The sequence below is a fragment of the Lutra lutra genome, chromosome 18 (genome assembly GCF_902655055.1).
Source record: "Lutra lutra chromosome 18, mLutLut1.2, whole genome shotgun sequence".
NCBI lineage: Eukaryota > Metazoa > Chordata > Mammalia > Carnivora > Mustelidae > Lutra > Lutra lutra.
Genome location: NC_062295.1, coordinates 14,618,233 through 14,645,941, shown reverse-complemented (window position 1 = coordinate 14,645,941; position 27,709 = coordinate 14,618,233). Strand labels below are relative to the sequence as shown.

The following is a 27,709-nucleotide window of genomic DNA, read 5'->3' as shown; positions in this document are numbered from 1 at the left end:
CCATAACATAAAACACTCTATTTCCCCCAGGGGGCTATGAAAAAAAAAAAAAAAAAAAGAATGGTTCCAGCTCATAAATATTCCCAATTTTCTTATATGTATATCATAGAAAATCTGAATTAATGAAAGCAAAGCTAGGTAAGGACAGGACACATTATCTGAATCTAATTATCTGTGTGGTGCTATTAAATGAAGGTGGTTAGGAGCTCAGCCCTTGACATCAGGTGTAATTGGATTTAGTTTCCATCTGCTGGCTGTGGGGACCTGGGCAAGCCACTTAACCTCTCTGAGTCTGTGTCCTGGCCTATCCAATCCTGACAATAATATCTCATAAGGCTGTTGTAAAGAATTAACGAGATAAGGCACATAAAGCAGTTGGCACCAAGGAAGCATTCACTGAAAAGAAGTTATTATTTACCATTATTTGTATTTATGTGTAATATAAACCCTGGCAAGTACCAAAAGAGAGGGAAGTTGGGGTGGATAATAAAAGTCATACACTCAACCAGGACATGATTAAAAAATAGACAATGTTTCTGGATACCTGTATGGCTCAGTAAGTTAAGCAGCTATCTTTGGATCAGGTCATGATCCCAGGGTCCTGGGATCAAGTCCCACATTGGGCTCCTTGCTCACTGGGGAGCCTGTTTCTTCCTCTGCCTGCCTCTCTCATTCCCTCCCTCTCTCTCTCTCTTTCTGACAAATAAGTAAAATCTTTTAAAAAAATAAAAATAAAAAATAGACAATGTTTTATAATGAAGTAGAGGGAGAAGCAACTCTGCGTAATTCCTAGATCAACATAGTGAGTCTGAGTTTTAATTTTGCTGTGAGCTTCTTATTAGTCTGGACTGAAAGGGAATCATGAAAGTCTTTCTGATACGCACTACTTCTAGAAAAGAGGAAGTATACCAATTCTTCAAAAGGGCCACACTTCTTCTCAGGATGATTTTCTTAAAAGAATATATCATAAGAATGTTTCCAAAGGGATGGGATAACCACACAATAAAGCCAGGGTTCAGGGTCACCAGCAAAAAGCTCAGAAGCTCTAGCAAATCCAGACTCAGCTACAGGGGTAGAGGGGGGAGGAGACACTGGGGCCACCTCCAGGTCACTGTGAGATCAGAAAGGTAGCGGGATATGGCTATTTCTGGCCAATGGCTTGTGAACCTAAGTGACAATGTCACTTCCAAGCCAAAGCATTTAAGAGCCAAGATACAACCTTCTAGCTACATTATTCTTCCTGCGATGGCAGTGAGTGTCATTTCAGATGGGGACCCATTCATGAGCCTGGGTTCCTGCCTGACTATATAAAACACAGTCCACATCTACCAATGCATGATAGCTTCTCATGAGCAAGAAATAAATTTTATGGGGTGCCTGGGTGGCTTAGTGGGTTAAGCCTCTGCCTTGGGCTCGGGTCATGATCCCAGGCTCTCTGCTCGGCGGGAAGCCTGCTTCTCCCTCTCTCTCTGCCTGTCTCTCTGCCTACTTGTGATCTCTGTCAAATAAATATTTTTTTTAAAAAGATTAATTTTTTTAAAAAGAAATAAATTTTATGAGTTAAACAATATATATATATATATTTTTTTTAAGATTTTATTTATTTATTTGACAGAGAGAAATCACAAGTAGGCAGAGAGTCAGGCAGAGAGAGAGGAGGAAGCAGGCTCCCTGCTGAGCAGAAAGCCCGATGTGGGGCTTGAACCCAGGACCTGGGATCATGACCTGAGCCGAAGGCAGCGGCTTAACCCACTGAGCCACCCAGGCGCCCCCGAGTTAAACAATATATTATATACTCATATAAGAGAGAGAGAAAGATTTTATATGCGATCAGCCAACAATTAGTTCCAAGTTTGTTCTCTGTTCCACTGATAACATCTGCCAGGAGCTTATATATTCTACTTCTTTATCACAGCCCAGAGAAAAATGGTGCTCTAACCACCACCACCCACACTGGGACAAATTCCTAAACAAACAAAGAGATAAGCCCACAGAAAAGGATTGGAAAAAAGGAGGGAGGAGGAAATAACCACAAGAAAATAGTCTTGAATTGATTGTCAAATGCAGTAGGAGTGACCTTCCAAGAACCCTACTCATAGCTTCCTATTAACTCTTAGGAAAACAAATATCTTGCCCTTTCAAAAGAATACTTCTGCTTTGTGCCTTGGAAAAGCACAAAGAGGATACTATATCTATCTATATCTATATCATCTATATCTACATCTATATCTATATATTCCCCCCCTCCAAACTGTATTGCTCTACTACCTTCCCCATAAGGGCTATTGAGTTATCTATTCTGTGTCCTCCTTTTGACATCCCATTGACATCCATCTCATCCTTGAATCCCACTTAGGGTTTCCCACTTCACAGTTTCAGTGGTTTTCAATCACACTCCCAAGCAATTATATGCCTTCTAAATCTGCTCATTGTAGACCCCCTGTTTGATCTTGCAAGGCTCCTGGTTTGAATGGGTGATCCTAACAATCGTGCATTTGTCATTCAGCTAGCCCAGGAGTGTTCAGGGGATTAATTACATCCTACAGTCTTGATGAGGTCTCATTCTGGCTACTTATCTGAATGTCACCTACCTCTTAGCCTTCCCAGACTTAAGACAACATAAGCCAAGGCATGCCACCTATGAGCTCGGTTCTGCATCACCAAAGCGACCTCACAAATCATAAGGACATGGAGGCATTAGGGTTGTCGGGCCAGGTTTTGTGTATGATGACAGAAAACTGGAAACAATCCAGAAACCATGAACAGGGGATGGGCCAAAGCACTGCAGCACATCTGCACAGTGGAATATCATGGAGCTGTCAGAAAGAATGCTTGAGATCTTCACATAGCAGCAGAAGATAGCTGGCTATGCATGACCCCTCTCTCTAATCTCCTTCGTCCATCTCCTGCCCCAGAGCCAGGCTAGAATCGTGACCATGCAGATGTGAACCAAGTGCAGCTAATCAATTAACTGAGGCCAGTTATTACCTGAAAGAAAAGGAAAGAGCAGCCAATGGCCTTGAAAACAGCACCAAATGCAGAACCTCACCTCATACCATCACCACCACAAATTCTAATTTCAGCTGCACATTTTATCTTTTAAAGAGGTGAACTTTGGAGGCACCTGGGTGGCTCAGTCGGTTAAGTGTCTGCCTTTGGCTAGAGTCATGATCCTGGGGACCTGGGATCGAGCCCCTCCGTTGGCTTCCTGCTTGGTAGGGAGTCTGCTTCTCCCTCTGCCCCTCCCCCACCTCCAGCTCATGCTTGGGCACACTCTCTCTCTCAAATAACTAAAATCCTTAAAAATATATATAAAGAGGTGAAGTCTGTCATGCCAACAAGTGACAGTGAACCTCTCAACCTAAGTGAAATCAATGTTGCCTATGCTAGCTACATTCCAATAAACGTAAATGATGTAAGATACAGGCATATTAAGACTGATGGGCACAGTCACTGAAGTAATCCTGTAGAAATTCATAACTAGTTCCAAAGAGCCACCATCTGTTTGGCTTCAGTGTTTTCAGTGTCACTAGAGATGGTCCCAAAGTAGCTGCACTAATTTCCAATAGCCTTTTCACTGGCACATTGTCATTTCAGAAGCACAACCAGGAATACTCCCCCAAACTGCTCTTTCTTCCTTTTCATTGGATTACTCCCAGGCAGTCCTATATGCAGCTTGCAAAAAGTCAGGTACAAGATGCTAATATAGAGGGGCGCCTGGGTGGCTCAGTGGGTTAAGCCGCTGCCTTCGGCTCAGGTCATGATCTCAGAGTCCTGGGATCGAGCCCCGCATCTGGCTCTCTGCTCAGCGGGCAGCCTGCTTCCTCCTCTCCCTCTGCCTGCCTCTCTGCCTGCTTGTGATCTCTCTCTGTCAAATAAATAAATAAAATCTTAAAAAAAAAAAAGATGCTAATATAGAAAAACAAGAACGGCAGGATTAGCCTCCATTAAACTAGGTTTTCTCAATCTCAGCACTGTTCCCATTTGAGATCAGAGAATTCTTTGTTGTTGGGAAGCTGTGCATGATTGGAGGTCCAGCAGCACCCCTGGCCCCTACCTACAAGGTGCCAGTAGCTCCTCCCTCAAGGTGTGACAACCAGAAATGTCCCAGGCATTGCCCAATGTCTGCTGAGGACAAAATCACTATCCCACCACCCCACCCCTGTGTTTCAGAATAGCCGAGTTAAACTGTTATTAATGTAGGAAGATCTAGGGGCTCTTGCGGGGCTTAATAGGTTAAGCATCTGTCTTCAGCTCAGGTCATGATCCCAGGGTCCTGGGATGGAGCCCTGCGTCAGGCTCCCTGCTTAGTAGGGCGTCTGCTTCTCCCTCTCCCCACCCCCCAATCGTCCTCTCTCTTGCTCTCTCTCTCAAATAAATAAGTAAAATATATTTTTTTTAAAGGATGCAGAGCAAAAAGGAGACTTAGTCATAAAAGAGATAGAAGAGGACATTTTGGGTGAAAGGGAAAGCTAAATGAAGAAGTGAAGTGGACAAAGTAAGAAAATGTGTACTTCTGAGGTGTAATAATTCCTACTATTATTCTGAGCCAGGAAGTGAGCAAAATGATGTACACGCACACTCTTGCTTTGTTTTCACTTGATTCAGCACAGAGACTCTCCATGCTCCCAACTTACAGATGACAAATTGAGGCTCAGAAACACCTGGTAACTTCTGTGTGTTCTCACAGATAGTAAGTGGGGACAACGATATGAATATAAGTTTCTTAACTACTACACTGAACCATCTCCTACAACATATGGATTTTTCACTTTTTAATTTACTTATTTAATTACATATTTAGAAAAATTAATGAAGATTGCTCAAGCAGAAAGGGAAACAGGATCACATTTTCCCCCCTATTAAAGACAGAAAATAAAAACAACACAACTCTGCTTCGGGTGAAAAGAAGCCTTCTTTGCCAAAAGGAAAAGAGTAAAAAAAGCTGAATAAAAGGAGGCAAGAACTGGCATAAAGACAGATTCATAAGGGCTCTTGTGTGGCTCAGTTGGTTGAGTGTCTGACTCTTGATTTTGTCTCAAGTCATGATCTCAGGGTCGTGGGATCAGGCCCCATATCAGGCTCTGTGCTCAGCATGCAATCTGCTTAAGATTCTCTCTCTCCCTTGCCCTCTGCCCCTTCCCCCTGCTAAACAAATAAATAATTATTTTAAAGACAGAAACATCGACCATTGGAATAGAATGGAAAGCCCAGAAATAAACCCTTGCATATAAGAGCAAATGGTATCTGCCAAGGGTACCAAAATCATTCAATGAGGAAAGGACAGTCTTTTCAATAAATGGTGTTTGAGAAACTGGAGAGTCACATGCAAAAGAATGAAATTGGACTCTTACCTTATACCATACAAAAATTGGCTCAAAATGGATCATGACCTAAAAATAGGACCTAAGACTATAAGACTCTTAGAAGAAAACACAGCAGAAAAGCTTCACACCATTGGACTTGGGTATGACATTAAAACCCAGGCAACAAAAATAAAAATAGATCAACTGGCCTACATCAAAATGAAAACCTTCTGTACATGAAAAGACACAATCCAAACAGTCAAAAGGCATCCACGGAATGGGAGAAAATATTTTACAAATCATATATCTGATAAGGGTTAATATCCAGACTATGTAAAGAGCTACCACAATTCAACAACAATAAAAAAAAATCCAACAAAACAAAGAATCAGATTTTTTAAAAAGACAACGAACTTGAATAGACATTTCTCCAAAAAAAGATTTACAAATAGCCAAAAAGCACATGAAAAAAATGCTCAACATCATGAGTCATAGGAGAAATGAAAATCAAAACCACAATGGGATGCCACATCTTTTCCATTAGGATGGCCACTATCAGGAAAAACAGAAAACAACAAGTGTTGATGAGGATGTGGAGAAATTGGAATCCCTGGGCTTTGCTAGTGGGAAAGTAAAATGATACAGCCATTATAGAAGACAGATGGCAGTTTCTTAAAAAATTAAAAATACATGGGTACCTGGGTGGCTCAGCTGGTTAAGCAACTGGCTCTTGGTTTTAGTTCAGGTATCAATGTCGTGAGATCAAGCCCTGCACTGGGCTCTGGGCTTAGCTCTGAGTCTACTTGGAACTCTTTCTCCCTCTCCTTCTGCCCCTTCCCACTACTTGCTTGATCTCTCTCTTTCTCTCTCTTTTTCTCTCTCTCCCTCTAAAATAAATAAATCTTTTTAAAAAAATTAAACATTAAAAATAGAATTACCATCTGATCCAGCAATTTCACTACTCGACATACATCAAGAAGGATTAAAAACAGCATCTCAAAAAATATGTATATACACACACGTTTTCATAGCAGCATTATTCACAAAAGGGAAAAGGTGGAAGTAACTTGTGTCCATCAATGGATAAAGGGATAAAAAAAATTTTATCCACGCACTGAAATATTATTCAGCCTTAAAAGCAAGGAAATTCTGATACCTGTTATAACATAGATGGACTCTGAGGACATTATGGTAAGTAAAACAAGCCAGGCACAAAAACACAAACACGTATGACTCTGGTTATATGAGTTACCTAGAGTAGTCAAATTCACAGAAATGGAAATAAGCAGCAGAATAATGGTTGCCAGGGTCTGGGAGGAGAAGGAAATGGGGAATTGTTATTTGTTGTTTCATGGGTACATAGTTTCAGTTTGGCAAGATGAGAAAGTTCTAGAGATGGTTTGCATAACAATGTGAATGTATGTAACTACTGAATTGTACACTTAAAAATGATTAAGAAGATAAATTTAATATCATATGTATTTTCTCACAATATAAGAGAAAGGAAGCAAGAATTTTCCGAAATCACAGTCATTTCAAAGTGAAAACCCATCTTCTAAAAAAAGTAAAACACTAAAGCACTGTGTCTGTGGGGGAAATGGAAGAGAAAATGCTAGAATAAGCTGAGCACGTGAAGGCTCTTTTCCTCAGTTCCCAAATAAACTACAGAAGCTTTCAAATAAATCAAAATTAGCTACAATCAAAGCATATTGTTTTTGAACTGTGTCATTTACTTAAAGCCTCAAAATAAACACAATAAAACTCTCATTGAAACGCTGAGCATAGCATTCATCCTGCCAATGAAAGTAAATTGAAAAACCAATAGCCCTGAACACATTTCCAGCCCCACCTGCACTTGACAAAAACAACTGACAAATGGGACACTTGCAGCCTACCTCCCCTACCAGGATGGCAAAGAACAAAAGAGAAGCAAAACTCGGGGTTACAAGGGCGCCTGGGTGGCTCAGTGGGTTAAAGCCTCTGCCTTCGGCTCAGGTCATGATCCCAGGGTCCTGGGATCAAGCCCTGCATCGGGCTCTCTGCTCAGCAGGGGGCCTGCTTACTCCTCTTTCTCTGCCTGCCTCTCTGCCTACTTGTTGTGATCTCTGTCTGTCAAATAAATAAATAAAATCTTAAAAAAAAAAAAAAAAAAAAAAAACAAACTCGGGGGTACAGATACGAGCAGAAGAGGATTCTCTTATCCAGAGGAATGTGTCTCCTAAGGGCTCTGAAAAAAACCAGACCATATGCCAAAGTTAAAAAACAGAGAGAGAGAGAGACTCAGTAACTCCTCCACCTCCATCCCAACCCTGTTCAATGGCTTTCCACAGAATCAAGAATAACATCTAAACTCCTTACTGTGGGTGCCTGGCTGGCTCAGTTGGAAGAACATGCAACGCTTTATCTCAGGGTCATGAGTTCAAGCCTCACATTGGGAGCAGAGATTTATTTCTTATATAAATAAAACCTTAACAATAACAACAAAAAGTAATAACGGTAATAGTAATAATAATAATAATAAATAGGGGCACCTGGGTGGCTCGTTGGTTTGAGTGTCTAACTCTTGGTTTTGTCTCAGGTCAGGATCTCAGGGTTGGCCGGCAGAGGACTCCACACTGGGTGTGGAACCTGCTTGAGACTCTCTCCCTCTCCTTCTCCCTCTCCTTTCCCTCTGCCACTCCCCCTGCTTTTGAGAGAAATACATTAGGAGCAGGAGGAGTGGCAGAGGGAGAGGGAGTAGCAGGTTCCCTGCTGATCAAGGATCCTGATGCAGGACTCGATCCCAGGACCCTGGTGTCACAACCTGAGCCAGAGGCTGATGCTTAACTGACTGAGCCACACAGGCACACCCTCAAAAAACAGTTAAATAAATAAAAATAAATAAAAAATAAACAAACACCTTACTATGGTGTGAAAAGTATCCACGAGCTGGCTCCTCCTACCTCTCCCCTTGTTCTTCATCCTCTAAGTCAGGAGTTAACACACTTTTTCGGTAAAGAATCAGACAGGAACTATTTTAAGCTTTGTGGAACAATATGAACTTTGTAGCAATGACTCACACAATGGCTAGCACAAAAGCAGTCCTAGGCAATATATAGTCGAAGAGGTCTGTCTGTGTTCCAATTTATGGACACCAAGATTTGAATGCCATATAATTTTTCTATGCCATGAACTATTGTTTTGATTTTTGCCAATAATTTTAAAATATAAAAACCATTCTTAGTTCACAGGCCACATCTGAACCCAGGGACGTAGTTCGCTATACCCTGCACTAGAGACGCTGGCCCGTTTTCCTGGGTCATGGCCTTTGAACGTGCTATTCCTTCTGCGTAGAATGCTTGTCCCTTTACTCTTGGCCAGGCTAACCCTTCATCCTTAAGGTATCACCTTAAATGTTGCTTTACAGAGCGGTCTCCTTTATTCCTGGACATGCAAATAGTTCCCCTTGAGCCTCTATCATAGCATCCTGTCCTTTTGCCCATGGGACTTAACAGTTTGTAATTATATATTACTTTCTGAGCTTGTATTGTTCAATACTTGTCCTCCAATAGACTGAAAGCTCTGCGATGGCAGGAGTTACACTATTTTGCTCCTCATATGCCCAGCATCTAGCACCATGCCTGGCATGCAAGAGCTCTCAATTAATATTTGTTGCATGAACAAATGAAGGTTGTCCTACAAAGTTCTCATTCATCTCATCCATCACCTGGGGTCCATCATGATGAGGACATCTCAACCAATGAAAGGCAAAACAAACCTACACTGGGATCAACTGGACCACTCTGGGTAAGGGGGCTGGTGGGAGGGTTCACACAGATAGCATTTCTCATGCCTGGGTCCAATTTTTGGCACAAACATATCCCATTTATAAACTGAGGGTTTGGGGGGCGCCTGGGTGGCTCAGAGGGTTAAGCCTCTGCCTTCGGCTCGGGTCATGATCTCAGGGTCCTGGGATCGAGCCCCGCCTGGGACTCTCTACTCAGCAGGGAACCTGCTTCCCCCCTCTCTCTGCCTGCCTCTCTACCTACTTGGGATTTGTCTCTCTGTCAAATAAATAACTAAAATATTTTAAAATAAAAAATAAATTAAAAATAAAATAAATCTGTTAGGTAAAAAAAAAATAGATAAATATTAGTATGCATGGTAAGAAAAGGGGCAAAAATCATGAAGGTGGAACACAGAAGACTAAATCCTGGGATACAACAGACATTACACAATAATATAATTGCATCTCATCCCCTTCCCCCAACATATGCACACAAAATACCAGTCTGTAATTCTAAGAATTCCTGAAAGGGAAGAGAAAAGAATTTTAAAAGAAGAAATGGTCCATTCCCAGGCTTCTCATTTCAAGCAAGTTTTCAAAATCGCAGTTCTGGAAGCCTTCATTTCTTTCTCAGGCACCTGACCTTGCAAAGACAATTCCAACACAAGGAGTGAAGGCCACCGCCCATCCCTGAGCAGTTACGGGGCAGGAAGCTATCCTAAACAAACCCACATTTCAGCAGAAACCTACATTTTGTTTATGTTCTTTGTTACCATGTTAGCTTAATAATTACTTTGGCTGTCACCACCCACACCACTACAAACAAATGCTTTAGAAATCTTTTATCTGCTGTGTGTAATGTTTAGAACAAGGAAATAAAGGCAATTTAAATAGTGTCTTAAAAAGTGTGAGGGCAAAACCTCCAATCACCCATTTCATAAAACCCTCCGGTAACTAAGCATTAGTTCATGCCCCACAGGACTTCTCAGAGACTGTATCCACCTGTGACCCAGGTATAGTCATAACCATATATTTGGGGGCAAAAAAAACAAACAGCAATCCCTATCAAAATCCCACCTATTTTTTTTTTCAAAGAAATGGAACAAATAATCCTAAAATTTATACGGAACCAGAAAAGACCTCGAATAGCCAAAGGAATATTGAAAAAGAAAGCAAAGTTGGTGGCCTCACAATTCTGGACTTCAAGCTCTATTACAAAGCTGTCATCATCAAGACAGTATGGTACCGACAAACCATAAGTGACTCTTAATCTCACAAAACAAACTGAGGGTTGCTGGGGGGCGAGGGAGGGAGAGGGAGGTGGGGTTATGGACATTGGGGAGGGTATGTGCTGTGGTGAGTGCTGTGAAGTGTGTGAACCTGGCGATTCACAGACCTGTACCCCTGGGGATAAAAATACATTATATGTTTATAAAAAATTTTTTTAAATTAAATAAAAAAGCGAACAAACAAAAAGCAACTATACGTTTGGATCCTTCAGAAAACAAGGTCTATGTTTGCAAAAGACCAATATCAAAACTATGAATAGGAGGGAAAAATATAAATAGAGCTAAACGGATATATATTCCTGTTCTTTATTTATATTTCCCCTTCATAAAAGAATTTACTTAATTTTTAAGACATTTGCTTAATTTCCAAAGGAAGGCAATTATATTTTATGAATGCAAGTACTAGGACACTTGGGTGGCTCAGTTAGTTATGCGCCAGACTCTTGGTTTCAGCTCAGGTCATAATCTTGGAGTCATGGGACTGGGGCCCCCCATGTCAGGCTCCACAGTGGGCATAAGTCTGCTCAAGATTCTCTCTTCTGGGAGCCTGGGTGGCTCAGTGGGTTAAGCCGCTGCCTTCAGCTCAGGTCATGATCTCAGGGTCCTGGGATCAAGTCCCGCATCAGGCTCTCTGCTCAGCAGGGAGCCTGCTTCCCTCTCTCTCTCTCTCTCTCTCTGCCTGCCTCTCTGTCTACTTGTGATCTCTCTCTGTCAAATAAATAAATAAATAAAAATCTTAAAAAAAAAAAAAAAAAGATTCTCTCTTCTTCCTCTGCCTCTTCCCCTTCCCTGCCTCTAAAATAAATTTAAGGGGCGCCTGGGTGGCTCAGTGGGTTAAGCCGCTGCCTTCGGCTCAGGTCATGATCCCAGGTCCTGGGTTCGAGCCCCACGGGCTTTCTGCTCAGCGGGGAGCCTGCTTCCTCCTCTCTCTCTGCCTGCCTCTCTGCTTACTTGTGATTTCTCTCTGTCAAATAAATAAATAAAATCTTTAAAAAAAATAAAATAAAATAAAATAAATTTAAAAAATATATATGTATATACATATATATTTTTTTTAATTTTTAATTTTAAAAAAATATATATATATATTTTTTAGGGGCGCCTGGGTGGCTCAGTCCTTAAGCATCTGTCTTTGGCTCAGGTCATGATCCCAGGGTCCTGGGATCGAGCCCCACATCAGGCTCCCTGCTCAGTGGGAAAATGAACATGAACTTTAAACTCATGAGGGGCATCACCTAGACATGGCAAAAATCCACGCAGAGAATGGTCTAATGTACTGCGGTTACTGTGAAGGTCACAAGTGCTTTCTATAATCAAATTAAGATGACTCTAATATTGTTTTTAAATAATTTGGGATACTTGGGATGACAGAACTGACAAATGTCACCAATTAAACTTCAGAGGAAAATTCAAGTAAAAGCTAGGATGGGATCACTCTTTTATTGATATAGATGCTTTGAAGTCTCTCAAATCTCATTACCCTAGCTAAGATACCTCTTTTTCTACTACAATCCATTCTTGGTGAGAAGTCTCTGGACTTTCCCAGGACTCCCCAGATTCCTTCCAGCAGTCTCACACTTTACTGAAACCAAAACCCCTCTCCATCCAAATGACATTGTAAAAAAATTAAGTTTTTATTTTATTTAAAAATATTTAATTTTAAGAATACTTTAATTAATTTAAAAATCTTAAAATACATAAAACTTTAAATATTTTATTTAAAATAATATTTGAGGAACCTCTACACCCAATGTGGGGCTCAAACTCAGGACCCCGAGATCAAGAGTTGCACGCTCTTCCATTCCAGCCAAGTGCCCTGCAAATGACATTTTGTAACAAGACTTTCTTGTATATAAGACTGTCCCCAAAGTAGGTGAGGCCCACAGGCCTTCGATGTAAAACAGACCGACGCAAGGGAATTGCAGGATGACATCTGCATTCAGGTACCAATGCTCTTCTCTGAAGTGCAGGGTGTGTGGCTGGCTTTCCTTCTTTCAGAAAGAGATTGGTAGAAGCCATGTGTCTTGGGCATTGATTCTTTTTTTTGTTTTTGAAAAAAAAATTTTTTTTTAAATTTATTTGACAGAGATTACAAGTAGGCAGAGAGGCAGGCAGAGAGAGAGAGAAGGAAGCAGGCTCCCCGCTGAGCAGAGAGCCCGATGCGGGGCCCGATCCCAGGACCCTGGGATCATGACCTGAGCCGAAGGCAGAGGCCCTAACCCACTGAGCCACCCAGGTGCCCCTTGGGCATTGATTCTTAATCAGTGCAATTTTGCCTTCAGATACCATATTTCACAACCTCTGGAAGCCTTTCTTGTTGTCACAACTTGGGGTGAGGTGTGTGATATTGGCATCTAATAGGTGGAGGAAGCCAGGGATATGCTAAACATCTTACAATGTACAGAACAGTCCCCAAAATAAAATTATCTGACCCAAAATGTTGATAGTGGTGAGGTTGAGAAAGCCCATTCTAGAGATCATCTAAGGCAACACTGACAGAACTTTCTACCATGATATAATCATCCTATACAATGCTGTCCAATACAGCAGCCATGAGCCACATGTACATACCGAGTACTTAAAATGTGGCTAGTGCAAGGGAGGAACTGGATTTTAATTTTGTTTAATTTTAGTTAATTTATTTTTTTTAATTTTTAAAAAAGATTTTATTTATTCATTTGACAGAGAGAGACACAGCGAGAGAGGGAACACAAGCAGGGGAGTGGAAGAGGGAGAAGCAGGCTTCCCACCAAGTGGGAGCCCTATGCGAGGCTTGATCCCAGGAGCCTGGGATCATGACCTGAGGCAAAGGCAGACACTTAACTGACTGAGCCACCAAGGCACCCCAATTAATTTAAAAATTTTAAAAGATTTTATTTATTTACTTGACAGAGAGAGAGAGATCACAAGTAGGCAGAGAGGCAGGCAGAGAGGGGGAAGCAGGCTCCCAGCTGAGCAGAGAGCCCGACGTGGGACTCGATCCCAGAACCTTGAGATTGTGACCTGAGCAGAAGGCAGAGGCTTAACCCACTGAGCCACCCAGGCACCCCTAATTTAATTTTTTTTTTTTTTTTACAGATTTTGCTTATTTATTTGACAGAGAGAGAAAGAGAGAGAGAGCACGCCCAGACAGAGGGAGAGACCCAGGCAGAGATCAAGAGAGACGCTACGGGCAGAGGGAGAGAGAGAAGCAGGCTCCTCGCCAAGCAAGGAGCCCCATGTGAGGCTCAATCCCAGGACCCTGGGATCACAACCTGAGCCCAGGACAGATGCTTAACCAACTGAGCCACCAGAGGCCCCTAATTTTAATTAATTTTTTAAATTTTAATTAATTTAAATGTAAATAGCAGTAAGTGGCCATGAGGCTGTCATATTTGTGCAAGTCTAGGGAAGAATAAAGCCTAAAGGAACTCCAATATTTATTTTTTAAAGATTTTATTTATTTGAGAGAGAGAGTACAGAGCGAGACAGATGGCTCAAGCAGGGAGGGTGGCAGGAAGGTACAGAGGGGGAGGGGGAAGCAGACTCCCCAGTGAGCAGGGAGCCCGATGCAGCGCTGGATCCCAGGACCCAGGGATCATGATCTGAGCCAAAGGCAGACCGAGTCACCAAGGTACCCCAGAAACTCCAATATTTAAAGCTTTGCCGATCAAGGGTGCCTGGGTGGCTCAGTCAGTTAAGCATCTGACTCTTGATCGCAGCTCAGGTTATGATCTCAGACTCTCTCTCTCTCTCTTTCCCTCTCCCTTTGCCCCTCCCTTCCTCTCTTTCTCTCTCAAATAAATAACTCTTTAAAAAAAATAATAAAGCTTCCCTGATGAGTGCACATCAAGCTGAGGAGCCCACAAGACTCACCTGGGAGCTTGCTGGAGACGGGGGGGGGGGGGGGGGGGGGGGGGGGGGGGCTGTGGATCATCAGATGACCAACCAGTCCTAATATACCCAGAACTAATCTGGTTTTAGCACTGGAAGTTCCATGTCCTGGGAACCCGCCAGTCCTGGAAAGATCACTTGAGCTCAGGGCCCATTCCCACAAGTTTTTATTTAGTGGATCTAGGATGAGACCTGGTAATTTGCCTTTTTATCAGGTTTCCAAGAGATTCTTTTGTACCCCAAGGTTTAAGAATCACTACAAAGCAGCTGGTTAAGGCAGGTGGAGGGAGGTGGGAAGGAAAAGTGGTGGGTTGCTTGCACGTTGGCAGTTCAGTATCTTCTTGCATGGCTGGCCTGTTCCAATCTGTCCCAGAAGAGCAAGGACCCCTCTCTGGGAGAGCCAGAGACAACACAAGATATGTAATAGCTCTTGTCGCCATGGAAAGCTGCTAGAAGCAGTGGCCTCCTCTGCAATCCGAGGAAGGACCTCACTTCCGGGAGACCTGTAGGCTGTGGAAACCCCTCCTAATCCCCTTCGCCACCATCCATGTGCTCAGACTCCTGCCAGGAGCAGTGAAAAATGATAAACCTTAATATCCACTGTGGCTAGGATCCCCTACTGCTTTCTCTTCCACTGGGTCTCAGAAAGGCAGGAGAGGAGAGTAAAGCCAGGGTGAGCTCTATCCACACCCAGGGTCTGTGGAAAGCCTCTCTCTTTGAGAAGAAAAAGAATCCCCTTCTGGATCCACCTCTAGGACTAGAAAGTTAGTTCTTTATAAAAAAAAAAAATAAATTTTTTTTAATTTATTTATTTGACAGAGAGAGAGAGAGAGCACAAGTAGGCAGAGTGGCAGGCAGAGGGAGAGGGAGAAGCAGACTCTCCGCTGAGCAGAGAGCCCGATGCAGGGCTCAATCCCAGGACCCTGAGATCATGACCTGAGCTGAAGGCAGAGGCTTAACTGACTGAGCCACCCAGGCGCCCCTAGAAACTTAGTTCTTAACCATACTAATTCAGATCCTTATACTCGTCCTTATAATGCCTATTTAAACAAACATTATATATTGGGGCACCTGGGTGGCTCAGTGGGTTAAAGCCTCTGCCTTCGGCTCAGGTCATGATGTCAGGGTCCTGGGATCGAGCCCTGTGTCGGGCTCTCTGCTCGGCAGGAAGCCTGCTTCCTCCTCTCTCTCTGCCTGCCTCTCTGCCTACTTGTGATCTCTGTCTGTCAAATGAATAAATAAAATCTTAAAAACAAACAAACAAACAAACATTATATAATACAACCCAAGTATTATGGTTCCAGATTTGGAGGGAAAAAAAAAAAACCAGAAGCAGAGGATACCTGGGTTTTCCTTCTTCTAAGATTTTATTTATTTGAGAGAGAGAGAGAGAGCACAAGCAAGGTGAGGGACAGAGAGAAAGAGGGAGAAGTATACCCCTGCTGAGCAAAAAGCCTGAAGCTTGAGGCAGGGTTCGATCCCAGAACCCCAGGATCATGACTTGAGTCTAAGGCAGATGTTTAACCAACCAACCACCCAGACACGCCAAAACAGGCTAAAGGTTACTGATTTGTGTTTTTCTTCCAATTTGGCTCAGTTCCACAGTGACTGGCAGAGAGGACCCTGCAATTCAGGCATTTCATGAGTCATCCCAGGAATGACAGTTCCAGCAGGGCAAATTAAACCGTCTTCCTGGGATTTCCACCTACCTCCTCTCCTGCTAAGGGCTTTCCTTTGATCATAAAATGTGTAAGTCAAGTCTCTGCCACAGGAGAAAATTCCACCTCTCCTTTGGAGAGCCACAATTTTTCATTTATTGGGGGTGCTAACAAATGAAAGACTGGGAATAGCAACTCTGGACCTCCAAGTCTCCCTGTGAATTTATAGAAATAGGACTTTCTGCTCTTCTCTTAAATGCTACCCACCCTGATTCAAATGCTACAGAAAACGGAACTTGCTTCTTCTGGCATTTGTAAAAATACAGAAAACTTACCCAGCCCCTACTTCTTTTCTTATAAGTAAGGAATGTTCTTTCCAGACATGACCCTACCGATGATTAGCGCTGCATCAACCTGGGTTTATCTCTGGGAACATTGAACCTGAGGTGGTTGAAAATAGCCTGAGCAGTAATATAATCCAATCTCACGGCACTCCATTCTGGGAACTCCTGGCAAACATAAACCACGTAGTGATTCACTGAACTTCTAGAAAGAAGTATATACCTTCATCCTGACCCTCCCCCCTGGGGAGAGGACCCTGCCTGGCAAAACGTGATTATTAACCCTACTTCCTCAACATCCATATCCACTGACCTCTTCTTTCCCTCTCCAGGGCAGAAGGGAACTAGTCAGACAACAACGGTATCAATAGGCACAAAGACAGCGCCACTTTATTGAGTACCTTCCTAAGTTCCAGGCACCATGCTGTGCCCCTCACATGCATTAGTAATCATATCCCCCAACAACTTTATGGAGAGGTATTATTAGTATTATTATCCCCACTTTATGACGATTACATTGGAGCCCAGAGTTAAGTAATTTGTCCAACATCACACAACTAAATAGAAGCCGATGTGATTCTAACCCATGCATCTCTGACTGAACTTGGATCATGGTCATCATCTTCATTGTTATCAGAGGAAGAAGAGAAGGGCAAAGAGGAAGAGGGGGAGTTAGAACGAACATTTCTTGAGTGGCTTACCGTGCACCCTACTTTCTTACTAACCCTGCTACATCAAGAGGAGGTGGCAGTCCTTAGCACTCTACCCATTCTACAGACAAGCAAACTGAGCCCTGAAAGGTAACAATAACTCACCCACAGTGGCACAGGAGGACCTGGAGAAGCCCAGATTTTGATTCAGGAAGACAGCTCCAGAGCTTGCTCACCGACACGCTCCCTTGCTTCCCATTTCCCCATAGTCATTCTTGCCTCTAACAGGAAATTGTACATTTATTCTGGACCTGGCACCTGGTGATAAGCAACAGGACAGCCTGTTTCTGCCTTCTCCCAGGGCACATCCCCAAGGGTTCTCTATCATTTCTGGGACCCCCACACCACCTTCAAAACACCGTATCTTGGGGTGCCTGGGTGGCTCAGTCAATTAAGCCTCCAACTCTTGGTTTCAGCTCAAGTCATGATTTCAGGGTCTCGGGATTGAGCCCTGCATTGGCTTCATGCTCAACACGGAGTCTGCTTAGGATTCTCTCTCTTTCTCCCCTCACTTGGACTCTCTCTCTCTCTTTCAAATAAATAAATAAATAAATAAATAAATAAGCAAGCAAGCTCTTAAAAAACAAAATACAAAACCCTTTCTTACCTGCCTCTGTCCCAGCGTTCCCTCTCCACTCTGTAGAGACACAAGTCCTCTTTTTTTTTTTTTTTTTTTTAATACTAACCCATAAAGCCCATCGTCTTGTGCCTGAGACACAGCCCTGCTTACTTTCTTAGTCACCCTACTGGGACTGGCCATCCAGCTTCTCTCCCCTCATCAGCCAATAAATAACCCGGGTCACACCCACTTAAAATGCAGATCAGTCCTTGATCCCCAACGTCATGATTGTGCCATGGCCTCTGCGTGCTACGTGTGTAAAGACACCCTGCCTGGGAGCCCAAACTGTGTACTTTCTTCCTGAACCCCAGCGCCGCCCTCCCAACAATGTTCTTTTCACATCAGCACACTAAAAAGAACAAAGTCCTTACTAAAGGTTATTTTATCTCTTCCTTACTACCATAAGGAAGTAATCAGGTTTTTTTTTTTTTTTTTAATCCCGGAGAGTAAGGTGGAGTGAAAAGAGCCCATCTTTTCCTGTATTCACCAAAGCATTCTTCCACAACATTATGCTCCACTAGACACCCTCAAGCAGAAACAGCCCCGGGGGCAACATTCAGACTTTATAAGTTAACTCCATGATTATGACCGCGGGGCCTTTCCAAAGATAAAGGACAGGCAGCGTGGAACCAGCCCACATTTCACAGCAAGCTGACTTGGGTCCTTACTTTAGTGCTCTACAACTCTACCCGTCTGAGGCTCTATGATTCTATCCTTTTGAACCTCAATTTTCCTCACCCTCATCTACAAAATGGGGACAATATACTCTACCTCCACTGGGTTTAATAGCTCTCAGAACTGTCATCCCTGGGGCGACTTGTGAAATGCCTGGATTACAAAATCCTGCCCATCAATCAGTACGGAGCCTAGCCAACTCAGAGTCCAAAGCAAAAGGACAAGCCAGGCAGGGGCGCCTGGGTGGTTCAGTGGGTTGAGCCTCTGCCTTCAGCTCAGGTCATGATCTCAGGGTCCTGGGATCCGGTCCTGCATGGGGCTCTCTGCTCACTAGGGAGCCTGCTTCCCCCTCTCTCTCTGCCTGCCTCTCTCCCTATCTGTGATCTCTCTCTGTCAAATAAATAAATAAAATCTTTTTTTTAAAAGGGGGGGTATAGCTCAGTGGTAGAGCATTTGACTGCAAAAGGACAAATCAATAATTCTCATGTAGGTATAAGTCAGGGTCCCTCAACTTCAGCACTATTGACATTTTGGGTGAGATACGCTGTGTTGTGGGGGCTCTCTTGAGTATTAGAGGATGTTTAGCAGTGTCCCCAGCTTCCCTCCATTAGGTACTAGTAGGACATTCCCCATCACCAACCCCACAAGCTGTGGGCAACCAAAAATAAGTCCAGGAATGGACAAATATCCTCTGGGAGGTAAAATCACCCCCAGTTGAGAACCACTGCTGTGAATGATATAGTGTGTCACAAACTTTGGATAATATCTCCCAATTCCCATTGACAAGACAAGGAAATCAGCACCTCAGCAATTTCCTCTAGGAAAATTTTTCTGCCCCTCCATTTCCCCACTTCTAGAAACTATACCGTATTTTTACATATTGAGCCCCTCCTGCAGATCAGGGAACTGAAGCTCAGAAAGCAACCTGTAAAAGTCCTGGAGCTGGGAATTACTCCAAGACAATAATCTGAATCCAGGTCTAGCCAGAATAACTACTATGTAACTGTCCCTGCCACCTGAAACCCTCCTCCCAAAGGCCTCATCAGCTGCAGTGGGTAATACACTGAAGCAGAGGGCCTTGTGCCTTCTTTATACATCAAAAGCCTCCCAGTAACGGCCTCTTTGATACTAGATGGAGACTAGGATACCCAGGTGACACTCCTCCCTCTGCACTGAGTATAGGGAGTTTCTCAGGAATGTTCCAGATAGCAAACAGGGGCCTGGCTCTGTGAACTACACAGAAGGCAAGTAAGCTCCTTGGTCTCCTCCTCCCTCCCCTGCCACTTCCACTCTCCCCTCTGCCTCCTGTAAATGAACATGACTGCTATACCGTAATCCACTTTACTCTTGCAGGGAAAGTCACAGCATTCACTGCAGCGAGTGTTTGCTGAGCATTTGCTAAGTCCCAGGCACTGTTCTGAGTGTTTTAGGTTTATTTGATCCAGAAGAAAACCATGTGGGGTAGTGATCATTATTGTCCCCATTTTCTAGATAAGGAAACTGAGACCCAGAAGAGCAATAACTTGCCATATTCACTCTACTAGGGGATGATGGAACTTGAATGTCAAGAACACGCAGACTTTATGATCAACAGACCTGGGTTCAGATGCTGACTCCTCTACCAGGCACCCAGGTAACATCCAGCAAGTTACCTAACCTCCCTGAATCTCAGTCTCCTCATCAGTAGTATGGAGCAGGGATTGTTGTAAGAATAACAACTAAGGGGCGCCTGGGTGGCTCAGTGGGTTAAGCCGCTGCCTTCGGCTCAGGTCATGATCTCAGGGTCCTGGGATCGAGTCCCACATCGGGCTCTCTGCTCAGCAGGGAGCCTGCTTCCCTCTCTCTCTCTGCCTGCCTCTCTGTCTACTTGTGATCTCTCTCTGTCAAATAAATAAATAAAACCTTTAAAAAAAAAAAGAATAACAACTAATATGTGCTTCTCATCCACTCATCAAGTGTTTACTGAGCATCTACTGTGTGCCAAGCACTGGGGCTAGATGTGCAAACAAAACAGAAGGATCCTACCCTTGTGGCGCTCTAGTAGGATGCACTTATGTATGCTCAGTTAATCCTCACAATAACCCCTCACAATTACATCATTGTACCTATTGCACAAATAAGGACAAGGGATCTCAGAAGCAGCTTTCCCCCACCTCCCTTCAACCTTCTAGGAAATAGTGGGACCTGGATTAGACGTTAAGCCCTGTCTCTGGAGCTCCACTTCTTGGATTGAAATTCTGCTGTTTCCATCTAATTGCTGCAGACAAGTTACTTAACCTGTCTGAGCCCAAATCTCTTCATGGGTAAAGGGTACTGGGAGGCACTATCTCAGGAGACTGTCTCAGGGAAAAAATGGATATCTAACATTCAAGAAGTGCTTCTTGTGTCCCCAGCACACACAAGGCTCACAGAAACACTAGAAAAGGGGTCTTATTTTGAGTCCCTTTTTACGGAGGAGAACATGGAAGCCCAGAGAGGGTAAGTAACTTGCCCAGAGGTGCAGAGTGCATAACAGTGCAATTCCAAAGCGAGCTCTGAATCATGACCCAGCAGCCCAGCACGGTTCCGTGAGTGCCAGATAATTGGGTGCAATTATTTTTTTCCCCTACACAGGGCAGCGGATTGTGCGCACTCTTAAGAGGCCTTCTTAACACAATGGGTCAGCTCAATGCTGAGGTCTGGATCCTCCCATTCTGAGATTCCAGGCCCAGGGTGGTTCTCCCCACCCATTTCTTATACCCCATCCCGGCTCACTCCCCCCACCACCGGGCCACAACCCAGTCACCCCAAGTTGGGGACAAACCCTGCTGGAGCGCCTGGTTCTGCCCACTGATCCCCTCTCTCAGAGCCAGGGAGGAGGCTCTGCCAAAGCCGCTGAATCTTGGTAGATACCTGGGAAGACGGTCCCAGAACTGGCCCCGAGACCTGGCGAACCTGCGCTACCTCCAGTCGGCTTTCACGTCCCCAGAGCCTGGAGCTCTGGCCGCTGCTGCGTCTGCTTGCCTGCGAGGCACATCGACAATCCTGGCTGGGGCAGCAGGTAGCTAGGCTGCGTGTCCGGACTTCCTGCCTGGAGGGGAGATCGCTTTCCTGGAATCTAGCCAAGTTCCTGCAAGTGCTGGGTTAGTACACCTGTTGGCATTGGAGACCTCTATTCATGGTCCCAGGTCTGAGTTCATTGTTTCCTTCCATCCAGCAAACCTTCCCAAGGTCCCACTGGCTGCCACATGCCGGCACCCAAAAGTTCCCAAGGGCCACAGGCTAGGGTTGCACTCTCCAAAACATTGGCCACTAGCCACATGCAGTTATGCAGCACTTGAAATTGTGGCACCAATGTACTGAGATGTTTTTAAGACATAGGATTAGGGGCGCCTGGGTGGCTCAGTCGTTAAACATCTGCCTTTGGCTCAGGGTCCTGGAATGGAGCCCTGTTTTGGGCTCTCTGCTCTGCAGGGAGCCTGCTTCTCCCTCTCCCACTCCTTCTTGCTGTGTTCCCTTTCTCACTGTATTTTAAATACATAAAATCTGGGGCGCCTGGGTGGCTCAGTGGGTTAAGCCACTGCCTTCGGCTCAGGTCATGATCTCAGGGTCCTGGGATCGAGTCCCGCATCGGGCTCTCTGCTCGGCAGGGAGCCTGCTTCCCTCTCTCTCTCTCTCTGTCTACTTGTGATCTCTCTCTCTCTCAAATAAATAAATAAAATCTTTAAAAATAAATAAATAAAAAATAAATAAATAAATACATAAAATCTTAAAAAAAAAAAAAAACAACAAGGGGGGGCGTGCCTGGGTAGCTCAGTGGGTTAAAGCCTCTGCCTTCAGCTCAGGTCATGATCTCAGGGTCCCGGGATCAAGCCCTGCATCGGGCTCTATGTTCAGCGGGGAGCCTGCTTCCCCCTCTCTCTCTGCCTGCCTTTCTGCCTACTTGTGATCTCTGTCTAATAAATAAACAAAATCTTAAAAAAAAAAAAAAAGACATAGATTAAAAAAAATCCACAACACATTTTTCAAACTCATTAAGAAGTTTTAAAATGGGGGTACCTGGCTGGCTCAGTCAGTTGAACAACTACCTTCAGCTCTGGTCATGACCTCCGGGTCCTAGATCAAGCTCCCTTCTCAGCGGGGAGCCTGCTTCTCCCTTTGCTGCTCTCTCTGCTTGTGCTCTCTCTAATGAATAAATAAAATATTTTTTTAAAAGAAGAAGTTTTAGAATGATTGCATGTTAAAATGATAATATTTTGGATACAGATAGTTAAATAAAATATATTATTACAGTTATTTTCTCCTTTTCTAAAATACAGCTACTGGAAACTTTAAAATTATGTGTCTCCTATTATACTTCCATTGGATACTGCTGGATTGGGGCAGGAACCCATAGGATGTTCCTCCAATACCTCTCCCAGTTCTCTTCTAGAATTTATTCAGCCCCTCCTTATTTCCTCCAGGAAACATTTGGGGAAGACTGGTGGGAACCAGGCACGGTGCTAGTGTTGGTTTGCAAATTCAGGAGCTTCCCATGTGTAATTTGAAATTGGCCCTGTACAAGGAGGGCAAAGAAAGAGACCACATCAGACTGATAGGTGGCAGGTTTAATAAGCAAGGAAACATATACAAGGCTTGTCATGGGCAGTTGCAAGACACGTAGATCCCTATACCTGTCTTCTAGAATCTTAAAAGTTGGGGCGCCTGGGTGGCTCAGTGGTTAAAGCCTCTGCCTTCGGCTCAGGTCATGATCTCAGGGTCCTGGGATCGAGCCCCGCATCGGGCTCTCTGCTTGGCCGGGAGTCTGCTTCCTCCTCTCTTTCTCTGCCTGCCTCTCTGCCTACTTGTAATCTGTCTCTGTCAAATAAATAAATAAAATCTTTTAAAAAATAATAAATAAATAAATAAATAAAATGGCCAAAGGACTTGAATAGACATTTCTCAAAGAAGACATATGGATGGCCAAAAAGTACATAAAAAGATGCTCAACATCATTAGTCATAAGAGAAATGCAATTCAAAACCACAATGAGCTATCTCGTCATATCTATTAAGATTGCCACTATCATGGGCTCCTGGGTGGCTCAGTGGGTTAAAGCCTCTGCCTTCGGCTCAGGTCATGATCCCAGGGTCCTGGGATCGGGCCCTGGGATCGAGCCCGACATTGGGCTCTCTGCTCAGCAGGGGGCCTGCTTCCCTTCCTCTCTCTCTACCTGCCTCTCTGCCTACTTGTGATCTCTGTCTGTCAAATAAATAAATAAAAATCTTAAAAAAAAAAAAAGATTGCCACTATCAAAACAACAGAAAATAGCCAAGTATTGGACGGGTTGTAGAGAAATTGAAGCCCTTGGGCAATGTTGGTGGGGATGTAAATTGGTGCAGCCATCATGGAAAAACAGTTCCTTAAATAATTAAAAACAGAACTACCATCTGATCCAGCAAATCCACTTCTGAGTACACATCCAAAAGCATTCAAAGCAGGATCTCAAAGAGATATTGCACATTCATGTTCATTGCAGCATATCTGCCATAGCCAAGAGACAGAAGCAACCCAAATATCCATCAACAGAAGACTGGATAAAGAAAATATGAGTTCAGGGCGCCTGGGTGGCTCAGTGGGTTAAGCCGCTGCCTTCGGCTCAGGTCATGATCTCAGGGTCCTGGGATCGAGTCCCACATCGGGCTCTCTGCTCAGCAAGAAGCCTGCTTCCCTCTCTCTCTCTCTCTGCCTGCCTCTCCGTCTACTTGTGATCTCTCTCTGTCAAATAAATAAATAAAAAATCTTAAAAAAAATATATATGAGTTCAGGGGCTCCTGGGTGGCTCAGTGGGTTAGGCCGCTGCCTTCGGCTCAGGTCATGATCCCAGGGTCCTGGGATCAAGCCCCACATCAGGCTCCCTGCTAGGTGGGGAGCCTGCTTCCCCCTCTCTCTGCCTACTTGTGATCTCTCTGTCAAATAAATAAATTAATTAAATCTTAAAAAAAAAAGGAAGGAAGTTTTGATACATGCTACAACATGGATGAATGAACTTTGAGGACATTATGCGAAGTGAAACCAGCCAGTTACAAAAGGGCAAATTGTAGATCATTCCACTCATATGAAATACCTAAAGTAGTCAAACTCATGAAAACAGAGAGTAGAAAGAGTGTGGGGAGGTCCAGGGGGAATCAGTGTTTTTCTGGTACAGAGTTTCGATTTTGCAAGATGAAAAAGTTCTAAAGATCTGTTGCATGACAGAGTGAACATACTTAACACAACAGAGCTGTGTTCTTAAAAGGATGACGATGGTCTCTTGCTGATTCCTGTAGCCCGTTTCCATACACTCAAGTTACATCTGTACCTTGTTCCCAGCCTGGGTCCTCTCCCTAGTCTTTCCTGCTTATTTTTGCCCCAAAGCACTCATGCTCTGACACATTACAGGTGTGAGCGTATCTCCTCTGCCTCCCTCCACCAGAATGGAAGCTTTTTGAGGGTAAGAACTTGTGCCTGCTCTGTTGTCTGACTGTCATGGGACTAAGGGTAAGAAAGGAGAAGGAAGCAGACCAACCCACAAATTCAGTGAGACCCTGCAGCCCCTGATGGCTTCCTCACCACCATCAGCATCCTCAACTTCGTCAGCATACCTCCTCCGCATGTTTACAATTTGCAAAGCACGTTCACACCCGTGTCACATGTGCTACCTATACAACTCCAGGAGAGGGATATTAGTGGAGTGAAGAGTTACACTCTCTCCAGACCCCGATTTTTCATGGAAAAACAGAAAAAAAACTGCTGAGCCTTGCCCACAGCAAATTTACCCAGCAGTGAAAGAGCTGTGATTTAACCACGACTTCTGACTCTGAGTCCAAGAGTCTTGACCTCAAGCAAAAAGGCTGTATGTGCAGTGGTTAGATGTATGAGCTGTGGAGTTCGGACAAACACGACTTTGAAACTTGCCTCTACAGCTTCCTAGCTGTGCTGTGTGATGTTGGGAAAGTGGCTAGCCTTCTCTGTGATTCCCATTCTCTCAATCATCAAGGAGGGATTATGATAGTATCCCCTGCATGGGATTGTTCTGAGGGTTGAATGAGAAAAGATTTGGTATGTCATCATTAGCCAGCTTTATTTTCTTTAAGGATTTATTCATTTATTTATTTAGAGAGAGTGCTCACACGAGTAGGGGGAGGGGCAAGAGGGAGAAACAGAATCTCAGCAGACTCCCGGCTCAGTGAGGAGCCATGCAGATGTAAGAACCTATTTAGCCAGAGCGATTCCATCTGGTTAAACAGTGACTTTGTTGTTTATACAGTAAAACTTAAACTGTCCATGCCCCCCCCCACTCTCCCCAGGGGAATGACTTAAAAACAAGTACCGGAAACCAGTCCCAGGTAACAAAGCCCAAACAAAGCCCAAAAACCCAACCCAAGGGTGGGTCAGGCCAGGTGGAGGTATCCAATCAGTGGGGGCGTATACTGTCTCCCTAGCTACCAAGGAGTATGGGCCCTGCCCTTTGGGCGCCTTTTGGGTGCCAATTCTGACCAAGGTGATACGCTAGTTCAAATATCTACTATAGGGTAAACTGTAATTCAGTTGGTCACTTATGTGTGACCTAGCACGACTGTGCAGCTTTCTCTGTTACAATCTCATTGACCACCTGTGTGCAGCCAGGCCCAACCACATGGCCTTTGCCCTTAAAAGCTAGTCTGTAAGGCAGAGAGAGGTCGCCTCCTTGCAAGGAGCGGCCCCGGCTGGTCCGTTTGATTCTCGATGCTTGGCGCGAAAATAAAGCTTTGCTTGACCTTTGCTTTGTATCAGTCTCGCTCCTTTGATTATGGACCCAACACAGGCTGGATCTCACTACCCTAAGATCATGATCTGAGCCAAAATCAAGAGTCAGAAGCTTAACTGACTGGACCACCCAGGCACCGCATGATTAACCAGTTTAAAAATATACTTTTGGGGGCACCTGGATGGCTCTGTGGGTTAAGCCCCTACCTTCGGCTCAGGTCATGATCTCAGGGTCCTAAGATAGACCCCTGTGTCAGGCTCTGCACTGGGCATGGAACTTGCTTAAGATTCTCTCTCCCTCTGCCCCTCCTCCCTAAAAATAATAATACTTTTAAAAATATGAATATGTTAGTTTGTGTTCATTCAAACACTTTTGCAAGCGGCCCCCAACTCTGCCCAAATTTCTCTAGCTAACTTGATGGGGAGGCAATGGAAAGTATGACGCCATCCATTTTAAAGGTGTTGAAACCAAGGCTCTTGGTCACGAAATGGCTCTGACTTGGTGCTTTTGGGAGGAGAATGGTGGTGAAAATTCCATAGCAACCAGAAGGCAACCTCCCCAGAGGCAGAGCAGAGTTGTTGCCACCCCCTGGAGCACTCATTATACTCATGACACAATTTTATTCTGACATCTCCTGAGAGGATGGTGTTTACACCCTGCAGGGATATTTGTAATTAATACAAAGGTGCCTCTGGAACCTCTGTTTGCCGGCACAGTCCAAGGACTGCTGTGCACTCACACCTGCTCACTTGCGCCCTCTTGTGGCAAGTTCCACACTCTGTGCCGTGACAGCAAACGTCGCTAAACGAGACTGAGTACCTCTCGCTAAGAGCCCGCCTGGCACCTGACATCATGGATGATCTCATTTAACATCGCCATTAGGTGGCTTTACAAATATGGAGATTGAAGGAGAGAGAGTAATACAAAGAAAAGAAACTTTGACCAATGTCACTCCACTAATAAGCATCAGAGCCAACATTTGAATCCAGAGCTGAAGGACTTTCCCCAACACGGCATTTCTGATTTGAAAGTAGGTTAAGCCTACTGAGCTATTTGGGGGATCAAATTTTGTCACGACTCCATTATTCCATCCCATATGAAATCGCAAATTATGGGGCACCTGGGTGGCTCAGTGGGTTAAGCCGCTGCCTTCGGCTCAGGTCATGATCTCAGGGTCCTGGGATCGAGCCCCGCATCGGGCTCTCTGCTCTGCAGGGAGCCTGCTTCCTCCTCTCTCTCTACCTGCCTCTCTGCCTGCTTGTGATCTCTCTCTGTCAAATAAATAAATAAAATCTTTAACAAAAAAAAAAAGAAAGAAATCGCAAATTATGAGAATATGCCCCAAGCCCTTCGGGAAAAAAAAAAAAAAAAGTCAGTTCTTGGGAATGGGGTGGGACTAAACTGTCATCTAAATGCGTTGACATAATATGCATCATTCCCAAGATAAACCAATTTCTAAATCACTCACCCATATATACAGTAGAATTTCAATTATTGAACACTAGTATAACACACCTATAAATTAGGATAAAGTGGTCAGAAGAATATCAACTGAATAGTGGTTACTCCTAGGGAGGGAAACAGGATAGTGTATGAACAAGGGTGATACTTTTTATTCTTCCTGTTTCTATGTCATTGGGAACAAGCATATGTTATACATATTCCTGTAAAGCTGAACAAGCATATTCTTTGTATAAATTTAAAAACAATTTTTAAAATTGTCTT

At 44.0% G+C, this 27,709-nt stretch overlaps 1 protein-coding gene across 7 annotated transcripts in view; it reads right to left on the bottom strand.

Moving 5' to 3' along the window:
* TMC5 (transmembrane channel like 5) overlaps positions 1 to 21,217 on the bottom strand; it is a 74,770-nt gene extending 53,553 nt beyond the window's left edge. The window contains exon 1 of one of the 7 annotated variants that reach the window (XM_047713542.1): positions 21,181 to 21,217. The gene's annotated coding sequence lies outside the window, so the exon portion shown is untranslated. Of the gene's footprint in view, positions 1 to 8,210; positions 8,290 to 17,048; positions 17,150 to 17,550; positions 17,841 to 21,129; positions 21,152 to 21,180 lie in introns of those variants that run through there. The other 6 variants (XM_047713544.1, XM_047713545.1, XM_047713539.1 and 3 more) reach the window with 6 other exon arrangements.
* Between the last annotated feature and the right edge of the window lie 6,492 nt (positions 21,218 to 27,709).